Raw genomic sequence first — 18,907 nt, forward strand, 5'->3', positions numbered from 1 at the left:
TCAGCAGTGGATTGCGGTCGCGCGAGTTATAGTTAGGGGGAATTTCAATGGTTTTGTATGAGTGAAATGTCCAGCTAACTATAACATGTGTGAAACCTATGGTTTTTTCAGTGAATTTGCAAGGTTTTTTAAATGCTAATTCCTAACTATAACGTGTCTGAAACCTATGTTTTTTTCAGTGAATTTGCAAGGTTTTTTAAATGCTAATTCCTAACTATAACGTGTGTGAAACCTATGGTTTTTTAAGTGAATTTGCAAGGTTTTTTAAATGCTAATTTCTAACTATAACGTGTGTGAAACCTATTTTTTTTTTGAGAATTTGTAAGGTTTTTTAAATGCCAATTTATGCATGTATTATTATATTTTTTATATATTTATTTTACAATAAACTACCTATGTATATAGTTATAGATTGACTGTATCCTGTAATATGGAATTGCTCAGCTCTTTTTTCTTTGGGATAAAGTTGAACAGCATAGTTAATATCTTCTATAAACTTATAAACAGTTTAAAATGTTTTTTTTTTAAAGGGTTCTTTACGGTGCGCGCACTGTGCGCGCACCTGCAATTTTTTTATTAAAGGAAATGTTTTTTTTTTATTTACGAGGTCCTTTAGGGACCCCCTGAGAAGGTCTAGGGGGTCAGGGTGTGTCTTCCCTGCCTCCTTTTCATGTTTTAGAAATCGGGTTAAAAGTAATTCATTTCTGATCCGTGCGTGCACCGTGCGCGCATGCGTGCGAGCACCAAGCGCGCACGGTGCGAGCACCGTGCATGCACCGTGCACGCACAGCAAGTCATGTGATTACGAAACTACACTTTTCATTGGTTCATAGTAGTTTCTGTTCCAGAATCTTCAAACACCACACCCACTCCCCTCACAATTTCTTCTTATTTCCTGGGACAAGGAGCTGAACAGCTACGCTAGTAAAATTTTACTTGAAAATGGCAGAACAGCAGTCTACTTCAGGGAGTGAGGAGGAGACCTTTGTGGTACCACCAAGGAAGACCAAACAAAAAGACTCTTTCATCTGGAAATTCTTCACCTTTCCAGAGGGCCAAAAGAAGGTCAATGCGGTGCACATACACTGTAATGTGTGCAATGCTGTTCTTTGCTACGGTGAGAGCAGTATTAACTTGATCGAAAACAAAATACAGCAGCACACATGCTCCAGCCCATAATTTTTTTCATTTATTGTTTTTGTTCCTGTTGAACAGTTTTTCATTACCAGTTTTTTTTGGTGCTCTAAAAAAATCTAAAAAAATACAAAATTGTTAAAAAACTAAAAAGAAAATACAAAACAAAAAAGACAAAAAAACAGTTATTTTCAGAACTCACTTCACTTCTCCAAGAAGAGCTATACTCCTAATATACTGTGTTGTATTTTTATTGAATGAATGTGTAGTGTATACATGAATGATTGAAATGATTGAAATGACTGAGTGAAGAGGAGGAAAGGACAGACAGAATGAGTGAGAAAAGGAAAGTATGATCGGTCATGAAAGGGAAGTGAACGACTGACTGCAACAAAAGGACTAAGGGTAGAGGATACAGGTAAGAAGAGTGAATGAGTAAGGGAATGGCAGTGAGTAATGGAGAGTGATGGAGGGGGAGTGAGAAAAGGGGAGTAAGGGACAGAGATAGGAAAAGGGAGTAACAGATGAAGCGGATGAAGTACAGCAGGGTAAAGGGATTGAAAGTAAGAGAAGTGGAGTGATGGTGAGATAAGGGGTATGAGGATTAGAAAAGGGGGTAAGAGAAAGTGAGAGATGGGGGTGAGGGGATGGAGGGATTTAGGAAACTGGAGTGAGAGAAAGGGAGTCAGGATTTCAATGAGCAAAGGAGAGTGAGGGAGAGTGAAGGAAAGAATGCGAAAAGATGAAGGGGTGTGAGATACAGACAGGAGGAAGTGAAGTAGGAGAATAGGAGTGACTATGAGTAAAGGATAGTGACAGTTAGAGAAGGTGAGGGAAGGAGAATGACGGAGAAGGTTAAAAAACTTAACATAGATGGAAAGTGAGTGATGGAGAGAGGAGGAGTGGTAGAAACAGAGATGTTAAGGAAATTAAGGGTAAGACAGACAAAGGGAGAGAGACAGAAACAGAGACAGAGAGCAAGGAACTGAGAAGGAGTAAGGCAGTTAGAATGACTGAGACATATGGAGACAGGGAGAGAAACATGGTTGAAAAAATAGTGATGGAGGCAGTAAACCTAGGGGAGTAGTAGAGAAGGAGTGAGGGAGTTACGAAAGAGCAGTAAAGGAAGAAGAGAGAGGGAAGGGGAATGAGAAAAGCAGAGTGAGGAGAAGTGAAGAAAAGGAAGCATGAAAGTGAAGGGGTGAGAAATACAGATATTTTAAACTTTCCTGACCAACAAAATAACTTAATAAGAAATAAATGTTTTTTTTTAATTACAAGAAAAATGGATTCAATTTCCTAAATTTTCTTTCTAGATCTGAAAAAAAAGAAAAAAGTAGTAATATTTAACAATACATTTTAGAATACAGTACACATATTTTCATATTTAAAAAAAGTAATTTTTTGCCCTTTTTTTGCTGTTTTCAGAATATATTGAATTTCACTGAAAATAGTGATATCAATTATATTCATCACTTAACAGCGGGCAAAAAAATAAACAATCTGAAAGATTGTTTAAAAAATCCCTGAATCTATCCTCATTAAAACATACCTTGATAGAAATGTAACATATATATTAAAAATATCTTCTAAGAACAATAACTATTTGCAATAAATAATGTCTGTAAATCTTGTTGCTTAAGCACATACACCAAAATAATATCTGTCAAAGAAGTCCACAATAGAAACATTTACATTTCCATGAGGCCAAATGGTAATTTTTAAATCCTTTTTAGGTGAAATATCCAATGTTAATCCTATAAAATCGAAATAATGGTTTCTTCAGATGCTGCAATTTGTATCTAAAATTTTGGTTTTAGAAAAATTAAGTAGGAATTTGGTAATTCTGCAGGCAAACGTTGCTTGAAAATCAATTGAGAATCATTACACAGTGTCGGATGTATGTCGTTACAACGCACACTTTTACAACGCATGCACTTACAACACATTTTTACAACGCACAATCCATTACAACGCATGACATTACAACGCATGACACTACAACGCATTTTTAAAAACTACCTTTACAACGCATTCCATTACAACGCATACTACCATTACAACGCATACCATTACAACGCATAATATTAAATTGCATTTAAGGTAAGTATTAGATAGTATAGGGGTAAAAATTACTTTTCTAACTCCAGGGGGTGGCACAGCAGGGTAAGTGTTGGATAGTATAGGGGTAAAAATGACTATTCTAACTCCAGGGGGTGCAACAGTAGGGAAAGTGTTGGATAGTATAGGGGTTACAATTACTATTCTAACTCCAGGGAGTGCAACAGTAGGGTAAGTGTTGGATAGTATAGGGGTAAAAATTACTATTCTAACTCCAGGGGGTGCAACAGTAGGGTAAGTGTTGGATAGTATAGGGGTAAAAATTACTATTCAAACTCCAGGGGGTGCAACAGTAGGGTAAGTGTTGGATAGTATAGGGGTAAAAATTACTATTCTAACTCCAGGGGGTGCAACAGTAGGGTAAGTGTTGGATAGTATAGGGGTAAAAATTACTATTCTAACTCCAGGGGGTGCAACAGTAGGGTAAGTGTTGGATAGTATAGGGGTAAAAATTACTATTCTAACTCCAGGGGGTGCAACAGTAGGGTAAGTGTTGGATAGTATAGGGGTAAAAATTACTATTCTAACTCCAGGGGGTGCAACAGTAGGGAAAGTGTTGGATAGTATAGGGGTAAAAATTACTATTCTAACTCCAGGGGGTGCAACAGTAGGGTAAGTGTTGGATAGTATAGGGGTAAAAATTACTATTCTAACTCCAGGGGGTGCAACAGTAGGGTAAGTGTTGGATAGCATAGTGTAATATTATGCGTTGTAATAGTATGCGTTGTAATGGTAGTATGCGTTGTAATGGAATGCGTTGTAAAGGTAGTTTTTAAAAATGCGTTGTAGTGTCATGCGTTGTAATGTCATGCGTTGTAATGGATTGTGCGTTGTAAAAAATGCGTTGTAAGTGTAGTGCGTTGTAAAAGTTGCGTTGTAAAGGTTGTTCCCCCACAGTGTCCAGCCTTTTTCACATTTTAGATAAACTGTGTAATGACCAGAAGTTATAGAAGGTCCATCATGGAAAATTATTGCAACTGCAACAAAAGTCTTTCCTGATATTGATAATTGATTTCCTACAAACTTCTTTATTAAAGTGTGCAATTTTGTTCCATCAGCTCTACAACGTTGCATCACTAAAATTATATACTGTCCATATTTCTTTAAAAATAACGTTGATAACATTTCTGATTTACATTGAGAACATTCCATGTTGTGATTTTCATCTTTAACTAATTTACTAAAAGTCACTGATTTACTCTCTGGTAATGTTAAATGTATGAACCTTTCAGAATCAACATTAGTGCTGCATGTGTTCATACAGTTTTCACAACAATGTTCCCATTTATAAGAGAGACCAAACATATTTTCTATTTCTACCCCTTCATCTTCCAGTACCATAAGCATATACATTAAGAATTCCTGTGCATCTTGCTGGACATTTTGTGTAAACTGTGTACATCCAGAACATACATCTAAAAGATTTCTAACATCAGAAGCACTTTCTATTTTAGTTTTATCATTACTCAACTTCTCATAAAGGAAACTCAGCAGAGAACAACATTTTTTTCATGATTTAGTATTATCTGCTCTTGCAAACTTTCAAGATAAAATACAACATTCAGCACTACATTAGCGTAGCAGTTGACACCAGAGCTATTTTCAAAATGACAACCAACAACCTCTTCAACATTGTCCTTTTTCTTTTTGCTTGCAATCACATCACTCTCCTTTTGTTTTCTCTTCTGTACATCCTCATTACAGATATTCTCAATTCTCCTTTTCCGACAAACAACACGTTTTTCAAACACAGGATACTGACCTAAATGAGGAGCATAGCTTCTTCTTAATCTATTATACTCCTTTACACAATTTGCATCAGCACTAACTTTTGATTCATCAAAGTCTATCATGAATAAACCAGATAATTTTTTCACTTGTGACAAAGCAACATATGCCATACCTTCTTTAAACACACAAGATCCAATGTTTACAAAAGCACTATCTACAGTTAATCCTTGAGATTTGTGAATAGTTACAGCATATGCTAGAGAAAACGGAAACTGCTTCCTACGTACATATAAGTCTTTCACAAGCAAAAAACGAACTGAACAACGACTAATGGCTTTAACCTCTTCAATCTGATCAAATTTTATTTTGAAAAAATCAATTCCATCTTTTTTCTGGTAATTAACAAAACCCACAACTTTACCCATAGCTCCATTCACTAAACCTTTTTCTACATTCAGATTACGTCTTAAAATTACTCGACAGTTCATACATACATAAAGATTCTTTTCTAAACCAGCTGTTTTCAATATGTTTTTCTCTAGAGAATCCAATTTAGTTTTCAATTTGCCTGTCAATATAATAGTTATTCCTTCATGCTGTATTTTATCCACGGCTTCCATTTTCATAATCTCTTCATTTTCCAATTTCAAAAGTTCTTCATTGAATATAGAGCATTCATGTAGTGTTGGCATTAAGCAGATTACAGTATTTTTTTCTGCAATTTTCTTGTATATTTTCTCTGGAACTATTTGTTCTGTTGGAAACAAATTACATAGCAATCGACTCTGTAAAGCTTTTCTGCCATGTTCTGTGAGTAGTCCAATTCTGATATCTTTGAGAATACTTGCATAATCATCATCATTTGCTTGCCGCATATTGGTAATGAGTTCTTTGTACTCAAAGTTTGACCAAATATTCACATTACCTATACTTTCTAATGACTTTTTCGTGTCTTCATGTGCAAGAGTATTAAATACTGGTTGTCCTTTAACTGGAGTGAGCTGCAGTAGATCCCCAAAAACTATAACATGTTTTCCTCCAAATAACACGTCATAGTCTGTCTTTAGAATTTGCTGCATTCTTAAATGCACAAAGGCAAGCATTAAGTGTGATACCATGCTTACCTCATCAATAATGAGAACTTTCATTTTCTTCAACATTCTTGAAACTTCAAAACATGCTTCTCCTGTTAGCTTGTGGTATTCTATTGTGTTCTCATGCTCTACTGGTAACATTAGCAACCGATGTAATGTAATTCCTTTTATGTTATATGCTGCTAACCCAGTTAGAGCAGTAACAACACAAGACAAAGTTGAATCAGTTTTTTTCTGTAGGTAGCTTCTAATTACTTTAATTAAGAAACTTTTTCCAGTTCCAGCTTGTCCACTCACATACATTCTGATTGGTTCAAATGATGTGCATGAGCACTCTTTATTTTCATGTAGTAATTCATGATCAATTTGTTTTGTGACTTCTTCATAAATTTGTTGTTGTTCATCATTCAGTTGTTGTTCCAAATTTGGTAAGTCTATTAAACCTTCCTGAGCTTGATTCATAGCTGTTTCCACTTCAGTCATGGCTATTGCAGCTTCATTTTTTACGATTGGTTGTCCTAGGGGATCTTGACTGAGCGTACCAGAACTTTGACTGTCTTGAGAACTGTCTCTAGCTACTTCAGTTGCAATTGTAGCTTCTTGTTCAATTTCTTCATTTAACATTTGTACATAATTTGTGAAAGTACTGCATTCTATGCTATCTTTACAAGCATTAAAGGAATCTTCATAGCTCTGAAAATCTCCAAGTAATTCATCCTCTGAACGCCATGGTTTAAACAGCTGTAAAAGTGCTAAGTAGTAAAATTCCTTTTTGTCAGTAGTGTCGCAACTCAGCTTCCTGTGATTAATCGAACTTCCTTTTGTTTGTTTCACCAAACATCCTTCCTCACCAATGACTTTATATTTTCCATTGTTGATGTCTTCTGTGGCATTCCGTGTAAAAATGTAGTTCTGCAGCACTTCATAGAGACACATGTTCTCAAGATGATGACTTCTGTTTGGGTAATATGTGTCCAACATATTTGTTTTCAAATTGTCTGTACTTTCTGGTTCGTTCTCTGCTAAATATTCAATTTCTAGAATAGATTTCAGTACCCGATTTCGCATTCCTGCAAGGCCTAAACTTACCCAAATTATTCTTCTGGATTTGGAGTACAGACTTGCAGATGATAACCTATCTGAGCATTCGTATGACCCAATTTCTCGATGCGATAACATCTTTAAACTGAAACTGTATAGCTTTTTACTGACAGTCTTCTCGTGAGAAATCTCTTCCCACATTTCTTTAAATTCCGTTTTCTCAGATTTAGTGATGTAAGATGTGACATACCGAGCAACAGCAATCGAATTGTCAGCTACATACTGAATATCCATGTTAGCATTCCACATGGATAAAATGACTGGGTTGTAGTCATTTATATATTTTGACACTTCTTTTCTTCTTAGGTTGTAGGTATTTTTCGGAGATTTTCTTGTAATGGTATGTCGCACAGCTGACATAAAACTGTTTACTCTTCCTTTTGAAAGAACAGGTCGTGGAAATCCAAATCGACATTTTGTGTAGAATTTATCTTTACTCTTGTACTTTTGTCAACAGTATTTTCCACACCGATGACTTTGGAAACGTAAAACTTGCTCTTTTAAGTTTTTTTCTTCTGTGCTTTTAGGTATAGCACATGTTGCATATTCTTCAATGAAAGATAAAACTGCATCATCAGAATCTGTTCAAAATTTTGGGGCATCCTTGATCTACAACAGCATATGAATATGAGGAGCACCTCTTGCTTGGTACTCTTTTCTCCAAAAGAAATCCACAACTTCTCCAAGAGGTGGATTTTTTTTATTGCAGATGAAGGACATCATAGCCTCAAATCTATGATTGAAATATCTGCAAACATTAACCGGATCCAATGAGCACAATTCTCCTGCTGTCTTGTATTGGATGTTTTCAATATTTGAATTTGCCTCTCGAAGAAAATCCAGTAAATCATGCCAAGCATACTCAGCACAGCTTAGGGTAAGGAACCATGTATAAGTTCCTAAATTCCGTAACATACATTTCAATTCTCCATGGCGTCGGTACCAATATTCATTAGTTCCACGCTGACAAGCCATCAGATTAGTCAATTGAGATTCCAAATGATCATCTCGCGGTTGCACTTTGTTCATAAAATCCTTTGCAGACACATTATGTAGATGTACTCCAGTTTTTAAAATGTGATTTACTGCATAAGATAGTGCAGACAAGTCACTTTCAAATTAAAGATGGAACAAATAAGGAATACTTTGTCGAAATCTTGGATCTTCTGCATATAATCTTGTAGTCCGATACTCAGAAGCAGGAATCTGTACTGGACATTCATCATATCGTCCACCTTTTCCTGTAGGAAACAGCTGGGGAAAACAACGAGCTTCCAAGCTCTCCTCCCATACACTCACAGGAGTTCCTTTTGCTTTTTTCATCTGAAATAGATCAATAGTGTTTCCCATAACGTCTTTAGAATGAAGAGGATGTATGCAGAAATGTTCATAAATTTCTTCTTCTTTTGACTTATCCACTTTTTCAATTTGCCCAGTTGGTATTCCTGTGTCTGCTAGTAAAACTTCTTCAGCTTCATCCATATAAATTGATTCATAGTACTTATTATTTCTTTTAAAATATAAATTTGCTCTTTGTACTTTTCGTACATCTACTAGCTCCTGCCAAATTTTCTTATTCTTTGTAGGTACACCATTAACCAGAATAAGTAATGGTTCAGTTTCCAAACTATCTGCATCAATTGTTTCAATATTTTTTTTCAAATCTAATGGCAAATAGACAACTCTTCCTTTTAAACCTCTTTGTAAATCTGAAGGAGGTAATTTACCTGTTTTGGGCTCCATACGAACTATAGTCTGAAACGGATGGACACATTGAATGAGTATAGACTCATACGCATTTAAATCACTAAGTTCTGCAGGAATATCAACCAATTCTAAATTATTATGTACAGCTCTAGCTGGCATTTTATTTTCTTCTACCTTGTTATAACAGTATTTACAAATACGCTGATCTTCACCCAAAACAAAACAATTTTCCAGAAACAAATATGTAGCAAAATCCTTCCACTCATAATTATTTTCTTTTTCACTTTTTTATAGAGATCATCATTCCTTGTTTGAGTTTTATAATGGCTTCTCTGGCAACAAATACAAGTAATATTTGGTCTTTCATTAGAGATGATAGTAAATGTTGTCATTTGATCTTCAAAATTTTTACTAACAGTGGGTTCTACATTCTCTTCCACATTTTCTTCAATAACTGTGTCATTTTCTGCACTTTCTTGTTCTGGACCAAAGTAACAAAACTGAATATCATCAGTAACCTTCTCTACATCTGATACAGATCCACCCAACAGAGCACAATTCAACTCATTTAACTTTAGTGCTGGACTTTTAGCAAAATACAATCTTCTCATAAACTTTCTCATTTCAGTATGATGTACTGCCAGCATCCTAAAATGGTGAAAAACACTTTGACAAACTTTCCTAGAAAGACAAGCCAGAGAATGTCCTTGCAAACCAGTATTCTTTCTCACTCTGCATGGATCTAGTCTTTGAAGCACCTTAATCTTCTGTTTAACACTTTTTTTTACTATATTCTCTTTGAAAGTCACGTAATTTATCAATAGATTCTTGTTGTACAGTACAAATACTAATACAATTCCAAGTGTACACTGGGGCTTTAGGACGTTTCCCCATAACCTCATCAGCTAACACTTCTTCCTCATTTCTTGGAACCATTTTCTCCTTTTCCATTACACAACCATCTTTAACTTCATAACTTCGACCACTGGTGTCAACTGCATGCAGCAAACTATGACTTTGAAGATAACTCTCTTCATTAAAAAATGGTTCATTACTTGAACTATGCTTCCATTCTCCTAAGAACACATTAAAAAAGTTATTTTTTTCACTACTCTTTTCCTTTTGCTTTTTGACTTCATTACATTGACTATTTTATCTAATGTACGTATCCTGTTCAAAATTAAAATGAATAGTTTTCTTTTTAATTCCAAAGCCTTTGCAACAATTGATTAAATATGTTTCTTTTTCTTATAAAATATTGCTTTCTTCCTATATTTTTTCACATCCTTTAGCAAATTGAACACAACTCTTCTCTGAAACATTTTTTTGCGAATGTTTTGAAATTCTGTTTTTCTTTTTAAGTCATTCTTTCTTGCTTCTGATTGTACATTAGCATTTAGTATTTTCTTTCTATTGTCTTGTTGTTTTCTTCTTGAAACACTATTTGCAGTGGATATACTTTGTAAATTTTTTCTATGTTTGAGGATATTTTAAAAAAAATCCTTAGTCTGCTTACCAGAAGTCTTTTTCTTTTATCCAACATGAGGTTCTTCAACTAATTTCTGTTGTCCAGTTGTCTTCAAATATAGATGTCTTTGCTGTTCTTTTCTCTTTCTTGATTTTATAGGCATGTTTCATTTATTTCAGTGTTGTTCAGCAATATCTAAAGGAAACTAAAAAAAAAATACCTTTATGTAATTTAAATATATTACTATATTTTTTTTGAGCTTTTCAAATCTTTTCATATGAGCTGCCTCTTTCCTACGAGTAGAAGTCTTACAGAACAAGAGCAACACAAATTAAATCTCTGACAACAATTCCTGTGTGCAGACAGACTCATGGTGGGATTCTAGGCAGAAAACGATATTTGATTGGCAATTTCAAAGCCCATTTACTACTGTGGTAGAGCAAGTGATAATTACTGTAACAGCCTGACACATTTTCCTTATAGTTTAGAGAGGCAGAAAAGAGCACATGTCCTAACAGCTACTTGAGACCATGAGCATGTGGAACCTGGGTGAGTGATTAGACTAGAGCAAAGGAAATGAGCCTTGGTGATGTTGAATGTGTTAGCGTTACACACTGCTATCTGAAATACCACACAGTGCTGAATAGTAAGCATGGGAATGCAGGAGAAGCAGCTGCCTGTGTGCTAAGAGTGTGTTTCTGGAGACTGTGTATTGTCAGGTGCAAGAGAGATCTGCATGGACGCTTGTACAACTGCATGAAGACTGCAGAGATGTATGTAAGACCACCTGTGGTAAGGGTTAATTGGGGTTTTGAACATGTAGGAACTGCCTCACCCATTGCAGGAGTGGAAGGAAAATCTACCCTGTTGTTTTCAAATGTGTTAGCATTTGCCTCTCATCTGTGAGATGGTGATTTCTGCTGAATGCTAACCATCACAGTTCAAGAAAGCAAGCTGCCCCTTTCCTACGAGTGCAAGTCTTACAGAACAAGAGCAACACGAATTAAATCTCTGACAAAAATTCCTGTGTGCACACAGACTCATGGTGTGATTCTAGGCAGAAAACGATATTTGATTGGCAATTTCAAAGCACATTTACTACTGTGGTAGAGCAAGTGATAATTACTGTAACAGCCTGACACATTTTCCTTATAGTTTAGAGAGGCAGAAAAGAGCACATGTCCTAACAGCTACTTGAGACCATGAGCATGTGGAACCTGGGTGAGAGATTAGACTAGAGCAAAGGAAATGAGCCTTGGTGATGTTGAATGTGTTAGCGTTACACACTGCTATATGAAATACCACACAGTGCTGAATAGTAAGCATGGGAGTGCAGGAGAAGCAGCTGCCTGTGTGCTAAGAGTGTGTTTTTGGAGACTGTTTATTGTCAGGTGCAAGAGAGATCTGCATGGACGCATGCACAACTGCATGAAGACTGCAGAGATGTATGTAAGAGCACATGTGGTAAGGGTTAATTGGGCTTATGAACATGTAGGAACTACCTCACTCATTACAGTACTGCAAGGAAAATCTACCCTGTTGTTTTCAAATGTGTTAGCATTTGCCTCACATCTGTGAGATGGTGATGCGTGCTGTATGCTAACAATCACAGTTCAAGAAAACAAGCTGCCCCTTTCCTACGAGTGCAAGTCTTACAGAACAAGAGCAACACAAATTAAATCTCTGACTACAATTCCTGTGTGCACACAGACTCATGGTGTGATTCTAGGCAGAAAACGATATTTGATTGGCAATTTCAAAGCACATTTACTACTGTGGTAGAGCAAGTGATAATTACTGTAACAGCCTGACACATTTTCCTTATAGTTTAGAGAGGCAGAAAAGAGCACATGTCTTAACAGCTACTTGAGACCATGAGCATGTGGAACCTGAGTGAGTGATTAGACTAGAGCAAAGGAAATGAGCCTTGGTGATGTTGAATGTGTTAGCGTTACACACTGCTATCTGAAATACCACACAGTGCTGAATAGTAAGCATGGGAGTGCAGGAGAAGCAGCTGGCTGTGGCTAAGAGTGTGTTTCTGGAGACTGTGTATTGTCAGGTGCAAGAGAGATCTGCATGGACGCTTGCACAACTGCATGAAGACTGCAGAGATGTATGTAAGATCACTTGTGGTAAAGGGTTAATTGGAGTTTTGAACATGTAGGAACTACCTCACCCATTGCAGGAGTGGAAGGAAAGTCTACCCTGTTGTTTTCAAATGTGTTAGCATTTGCCTCTCATCTGTGAGATAGTGATTTCTGCTGAATGCTAACCATCACAGTTCAAGAAAAGAAGCTGCCCCTTTCCTACGAGTGCAAGTCTTACAGAACAAGAGCAACACAAATTAAATCTCTGACAACAATTCCTGTGTGCACACAGACTCATGGTGTGATTCTAGGCAGAAAACGATATTTGATTGGCAATTTCAAAGCACATTTACTACTGTGGTAGAGCAAGTGATAATTACTGTAACAGCCTGACACATTTTCTTTATAGTTTAGAGAGGCAGAAAAGAGCACATGTCCTAACAGCTACTTGAGACCATGAGCATGTGGAACCTGGGTGAGTGATTAGACTAGAGCAAAGGAAATGAGTCTTGGTGATGTTGAATGTGTTAGCGTTACACACTGCTATCTGAAATACCACACAGTGCTGAATAGTAAGCATGGAGTTCAGGAGAAACAGCTGCCTGTGTGCTAAGAGTGTGTTTCTGGAGACTGTGTATTGTCAGGTGCAAGAGAAATCTGCATGAACGCTTGCACAACTGCATGAAGACTGCAGAGATATATGTAAGAGCACATGTGGTAAGGGTTAAGTGGGCTTATGAACATGCAGGAACTACCTCACTCATTACAGTACTGCAAGGAGAATCTACCCTGTGGTTTTCAAATGTGTTAGCATTTGCCTCTCATCTGTGAGATAGTGATTTCTGCTGAATGCTAACCATCACAGTTCAAGAAAACAAGCTGCCCCTTTCCTACGAGTGCAAGTCTTACAGAACAAGAGCAACACAAATTAAATCTCTGACAACAATTCCTGTGTGCACACACACTCATGGTGTGATTCTAGGCAGAAAACGATATTTGATTGGCAATTTCAAAGCACATTTACTACTGTGGTAGAGCAAGTGATAATTACTGTAACAGCCTGACACATTTTCCTTATAGTTTAGAGAGGCAGAAAAGAGCACATGTCCTAACAGCTACATGAGACTATGAGCATGTGGAAAATGGGTGAGTGATTAGACTAGAGCAAAGGAAATGAGCCTTGGTGATGTTGAATGTGTTAGCATTACACACTGCTATCTGAAATACCACACAGTGCTGAATAGTAAGCATGGGAGTGCAGGAGAAGCAGCTGGCTGTGTGCTAAGAGTGTGTTTCTGGAGACTGTGTATTGTCAGGTTCAAGAGAGATCTGCATGGACGCTTGCACAACTGCATGAAGACTGCAGAGATGTATGTAAGATCACCTGTGGTAAGGGTTAATTGGAGTTTTGAACACGTAGGAACTACCTCACCCATTGCAGGAGTGGAAGGAAAATCTACCCTGTTGTTTTCAAATGTGTTAGCATTTGCCTCTCACCTGTGAGATAGTAATTTCTGCTGAATGCTAACCATCACAGTTCAAGAAAACAAGCTGCCCCTTTCTTACGAGTGCAAATCGTACAGAACAAGAGCAACACAAATTAAATCGCTGACAACAATTCCTGTGTGCACACAGACTCATGGTGTGATTCTAGGCAGAAAACGATATTTGATTGGCAATTTCAAAGCACATTTACTACTGTGGTAGAGCAAGTGATAATTACTGTAACAGCCTGACACATTTTCCTTATAGTTTTGAAAGGCAGAAAAGAGCACATGTCCTAACAGCTACTTGAGACCATGAGCATGCGGAACCTGGGTGAGGGATTAGACTAGAGCAAACGAAATGAGCCTTGGTGATGTTGAATGTGTTAGCGTTACCCACTACTATCTGAAATACCACACAGTGCTGAATAGTAAGCATGGGAGTGCAGGAGAAACAGCTGCCTGTGTGCTAAGAGTGTGTTTCTGGAGACTGTGTATTGTCAGGTGCAAGAGAGATCTGCATGGACGCTTGCACGACTGTATGAAGACTGCTGAGATGTATGTAAGAGCACATGTGGCAAGGGTTAATTGGGCTTATGAACATGTAGGAACTACCTCACTCATTACAGTACTGCAAGGAAAATCTACCCTGATGTTTTCAAATGTGTTAGCATTTGCCTCTCATCTGTGAGATAGTGATTTCTGCTGAATGCTAACCATCACAGTTCAAGAAAACAAGCTGCCCCTTTCCTACGAGTGCAAGTCTTACAGAACAAGAGCAACACAAATTAAATCTCTGACAACAATTCCTGTGTGCACACACACTCATGGGGTGATTCTAGGCAGAAAACGATATTTGATTGGCAATTTCAAAGCACATTTACTACTGTGGTAGAGCAAGTGATAATTACTGTAACAGCCTGACACATTTTCCTGATAGTTTAGAGAGGCAGAAAAGAGCACATGTCCTAACAGCTACATGAGACCATGAGCATGTGGAACCTGGGTGAGTGATTAGACTAGAGCAAAGGAAATGAGCCTTGGTGATGTTGAATGTGTTAGCCTTACACACTGCTATCTGAAATACCACACAGTGCTGAATAGTAAGCATGGGAGTGCAGGAGAAGTAGCTGGCTGTGTGCTAAGAGTGTATTTTTGGAGACAGTGTATTGTCAGGTGCAAGAGAGATCTGCATGGACGCTTGCACAACTGCATGAAGACTGCAGAGATGTATGTAAGTTCACCTGTGGTAAGGGTTAATTGGAGTTTTGAACATGTAGGAACTACCTCACCCATTGCAGGAGTGGAAGGAAAATCTACCCTGTTGTTTTCAAATGTGTTAGCATTTGCCTCTCATCTGTGAGATAGTGATTTCTGCTGAATGCTAACCATCACAGTTCAAGAAAACAAGCTGCCCCTTTCCTACGAGTGCAAGTCTTACAGAACAAGAGCAACACAAAATAAATCTCTGACAACAATTCCTGTGTTCACACAGACTCATGATGTGATTCTAGGCACAAAACAGTATTCCTGGGTTATACCAGTACACCTTAACCTATGGTGAAGACATACTCCATAATATCTTACAAGTTCAAGGCAGTTAAATATCTTCCAAAACATAAAATGTAAAACACAACTTCAAAAGAAGAAACAAATTTCTATTATTTATTTCAAAATACACCACATACATCCCCTCTCAAATTCATAACTCACCTTTAAAAGTAGTTAGTTGAGAAAGAAATGTGCCACTCTCACAGCAGATTATCAGAGCCAGAATCTCTGAGCTGTACTCCTCTCACCAGAACCACTAAATGGCAACATTTCCCTCTCTTTTTTCACACATATACATGTTAACTTCAAATCACATTGCTTCCCACATTTTTTTAAATGGAAACATACATTTCTATTGGTTGCAAATTTCAACCCTTTCCAAATGATTCCTACCCCCAACATGACTTCTGCCTGCTACCATAGCAACAGATCATGGAACACTGGTGTGAGCAGAGAGGTCAGAAGTTCAGCACACAATGTTTCTAATCTAAAGAGCAAGAGTGCTTGACTTTTCAAACCTAACAGCATATCCAAAGTAATCTTCTGTGGGAACACATTTTTCTGAACCAATACAAAACATGCTTTTAAAAATTTAAACATACAGCCTAGTTTTTAGTGTTGAATGGTCTGAAACAGCCAATGAGTTCTTTTTATTAAAAAAAAAAGTATGTAAGCCTCCATTTTACAACTATCTTTTTTTTATATTGCCATTCTACTGAAAGACACCTTCTGAGTGCATCCAGATCTCCTTGAAAGATGTTCACAGTGTGGATTGTAGGTCATAGCTATGTCTACTGGAGTGAAAAGTATGCAGAAAAAAGAGGTATTGTAAAAGACCTTGCTTTTCCAAATGTAGACATTAAATGGATTGGTCAGAGAGGGTTAAAGTGGCACCAATTAATGCCTTTGGTGAAATCCTTTCTACATCTCCCACAGCCTGACCTTATAATTGTGCACTGTGGTGGAAATTACCTAGGCACTTTAACTGGGGTAGGTCTGGAAATGCTTGTTAAGGACACCTTTGTGCAATTGATGTCACTTTTTCCACAAACTACCTTTGTATATTCTAATATATGCCAAAGGCAAAAGTGGAACTGGTCCAACCAATATTGTCCGCAGTTTGAGAAAGCAAAAAAGCACGTCAATAAGTCTGTTTCTGCTTTCCTCAGAGACTATGGTATGGGTTCTATATACCACAACAACTTGCGTTACAACATGCAAGGCATTTATAGAGGAGACGGTGTTCATTTCACAGATGAAGGGAACAGAGTCTTCCTCTTGAACTTTAGACTCTGCATCGGTACTTATTTGTAGGTACAAAAAAACACTCAATGAACACAACAGCTCTTTTTAGAGCCAAGCAACATCTAAACACTTAAACTTGATTTTTAATTCTATTTTTTTTATAAATCTTTTGCCACCGTGCGTGCACCGTGTGCGCACGGCACAATATTTATAAAATTTGGGAGGTTTTTGGGGACCTTAGGGGTCTTTCATGGTCCCCCTGAGAAGGCCTAGGGGGTCAGGGACTCTCTACCCTGCCCCCTTTTCACGTTCTCCACTTGTGTTTTTAGCTCTCTTCTGCCTCTAAAACTCAAAATGGCGGCTGGGGGGTGCGCGCACCGTGCGCGCACCCCGCGATTTTTTGAAAAAAAATTAAAAAAATGTTTCACCCTTCGGGGTCCTTCAGGGACCCCCTGACAAAGGCTAGGGGGTCAGGAACTCTCTACTCTGCCCCCTTTTCACATTCTCCACCTTTCTTTTTCACTGTCACACACAAAATGGCATCCGACACTTCCTGATTTCGACCGATTGGAATGTTGACTGACATCTAACCACCAATCAGAATTACGCTCGCGGACATTTGGTGCGCGCATATAGATATTTATGTACTTTTAACTGCAATTTTCTCAGGAACTACTGAACAGATTGACACCATATATGCAAAAGGCACATGCCTGACCTGAGGACTACCTCTTTGCCAAATTTCATGTAATTCTGTTCAGCCGTTCGGGCTGTACCTTCGACTAAAGGTCCTATGGGAAAATGCATGGGGAAAACGTGTTTTGGGACCCCCCTTTTTTCTCAGCCCCCGCTTGACGAATCACCCGAGACTTTCAGGGTAGGAGCTGAGCGGAGCATCCCATTAGTTTTGGAAATTTCACGAAGATAAGTCAACCGGCGCCAAAGTTATTCAAAATAGAATTTTCAGATTTCCTATGGGAACTCGGTCCTAACTATAACTATCTACTGGCGACCGCCAGTAGATAATATATATATATATATATATATTTATATATATTCACTGAAAAAACCATAGGTTACATCCTGTTACACAATGCCACTCATCCATAGAGTTACTCACACACATAGTCACTCATGCTAATAAAGAATCAAACATCCATTTACTTGCATATACAGTTATACACACACCACCACACTTACTTCTACAGAAACTTACACATACTTAGTCTTTTAAACAATCACTTATAGAAACACATACTTATTCATACAGGAACTCTTTCAATCTCTCACTCTCACATATACTCACTTATATACACCAATAGTCACATATACTAGTTTAACCCCTTGTGTGCCACGCCCTTTCCCCGCCCTGTGCCGGGCTTTCTATTAGCGGGCGGAGTTCATGACGAGATGGTCTCGTCATGGGCACAGCGCAACCGCGGCCCATGACGAGACCATCTCGTCATGGGCACTGAAGGGGTTAAAACATATGTAGTTACTCATAAAGACACTATTGAGACAGTCATTCACTCACTAACACACCATGCACACACTCATCCACCCATACAGTCCTGCACACATGCTGTCTTCAACACATACAAACAGTGAGTCACTCATTCATGCACCTATGCACTACGTAATACCCCCCACCGAACCATACAGACACTCAGACACTCATACTTATACTCAAAAAAACAACTAATAACCTATATAGACACTCATTTAGCTGCTCACCAACCCATGCAGCCACTTATACAGAAAGTGAGAGACTGATACAGATATTTACATATTTAAACATTACTCACTAAGCCATGTATTCACTAAGATACACTTATTCAGTCAGTTATACAATCAATTTTTCAAAAACAAATCATCCATTTAGAAACTTATATACCCATTTATTCTTCCATCGACCTTGAGATATACATATATAAAACATATGTAATTTTCAGAAAAACACACATTCACTGGATGATGTCATCAGTGATGTCATTTGAGATGTCGTCAGTGATGTCATGAGTGATGTCACTGACCATGTCATGAGTGATGTAATATGTGACGTCATCAGCAGTGCATTGCGGGCGCGCAAGTTATAGTTAGCTGAACTAACTATAACGGGGGCATTTCAATGGTTTTGTACGAGTGAAAAGTCCAGCTAACTATAACGCCCCTGAAACCTAT

The sequence above is a fragment of the Triturus cristatus genome, chromosome 10 (genome assembly GCF_964204655.1).
Source record: "Triturus cristatus chromosome 10, aTriCri1.1, whole genome shotgun sequence".
In the NCBI taxonomy this organism is placed as follows: domain Eukaryota; kingdom Metazoa; phylum Chordata; class Amphibia; order Caudata; family Salamandridae; genus Triturus; species Triturus cristatus.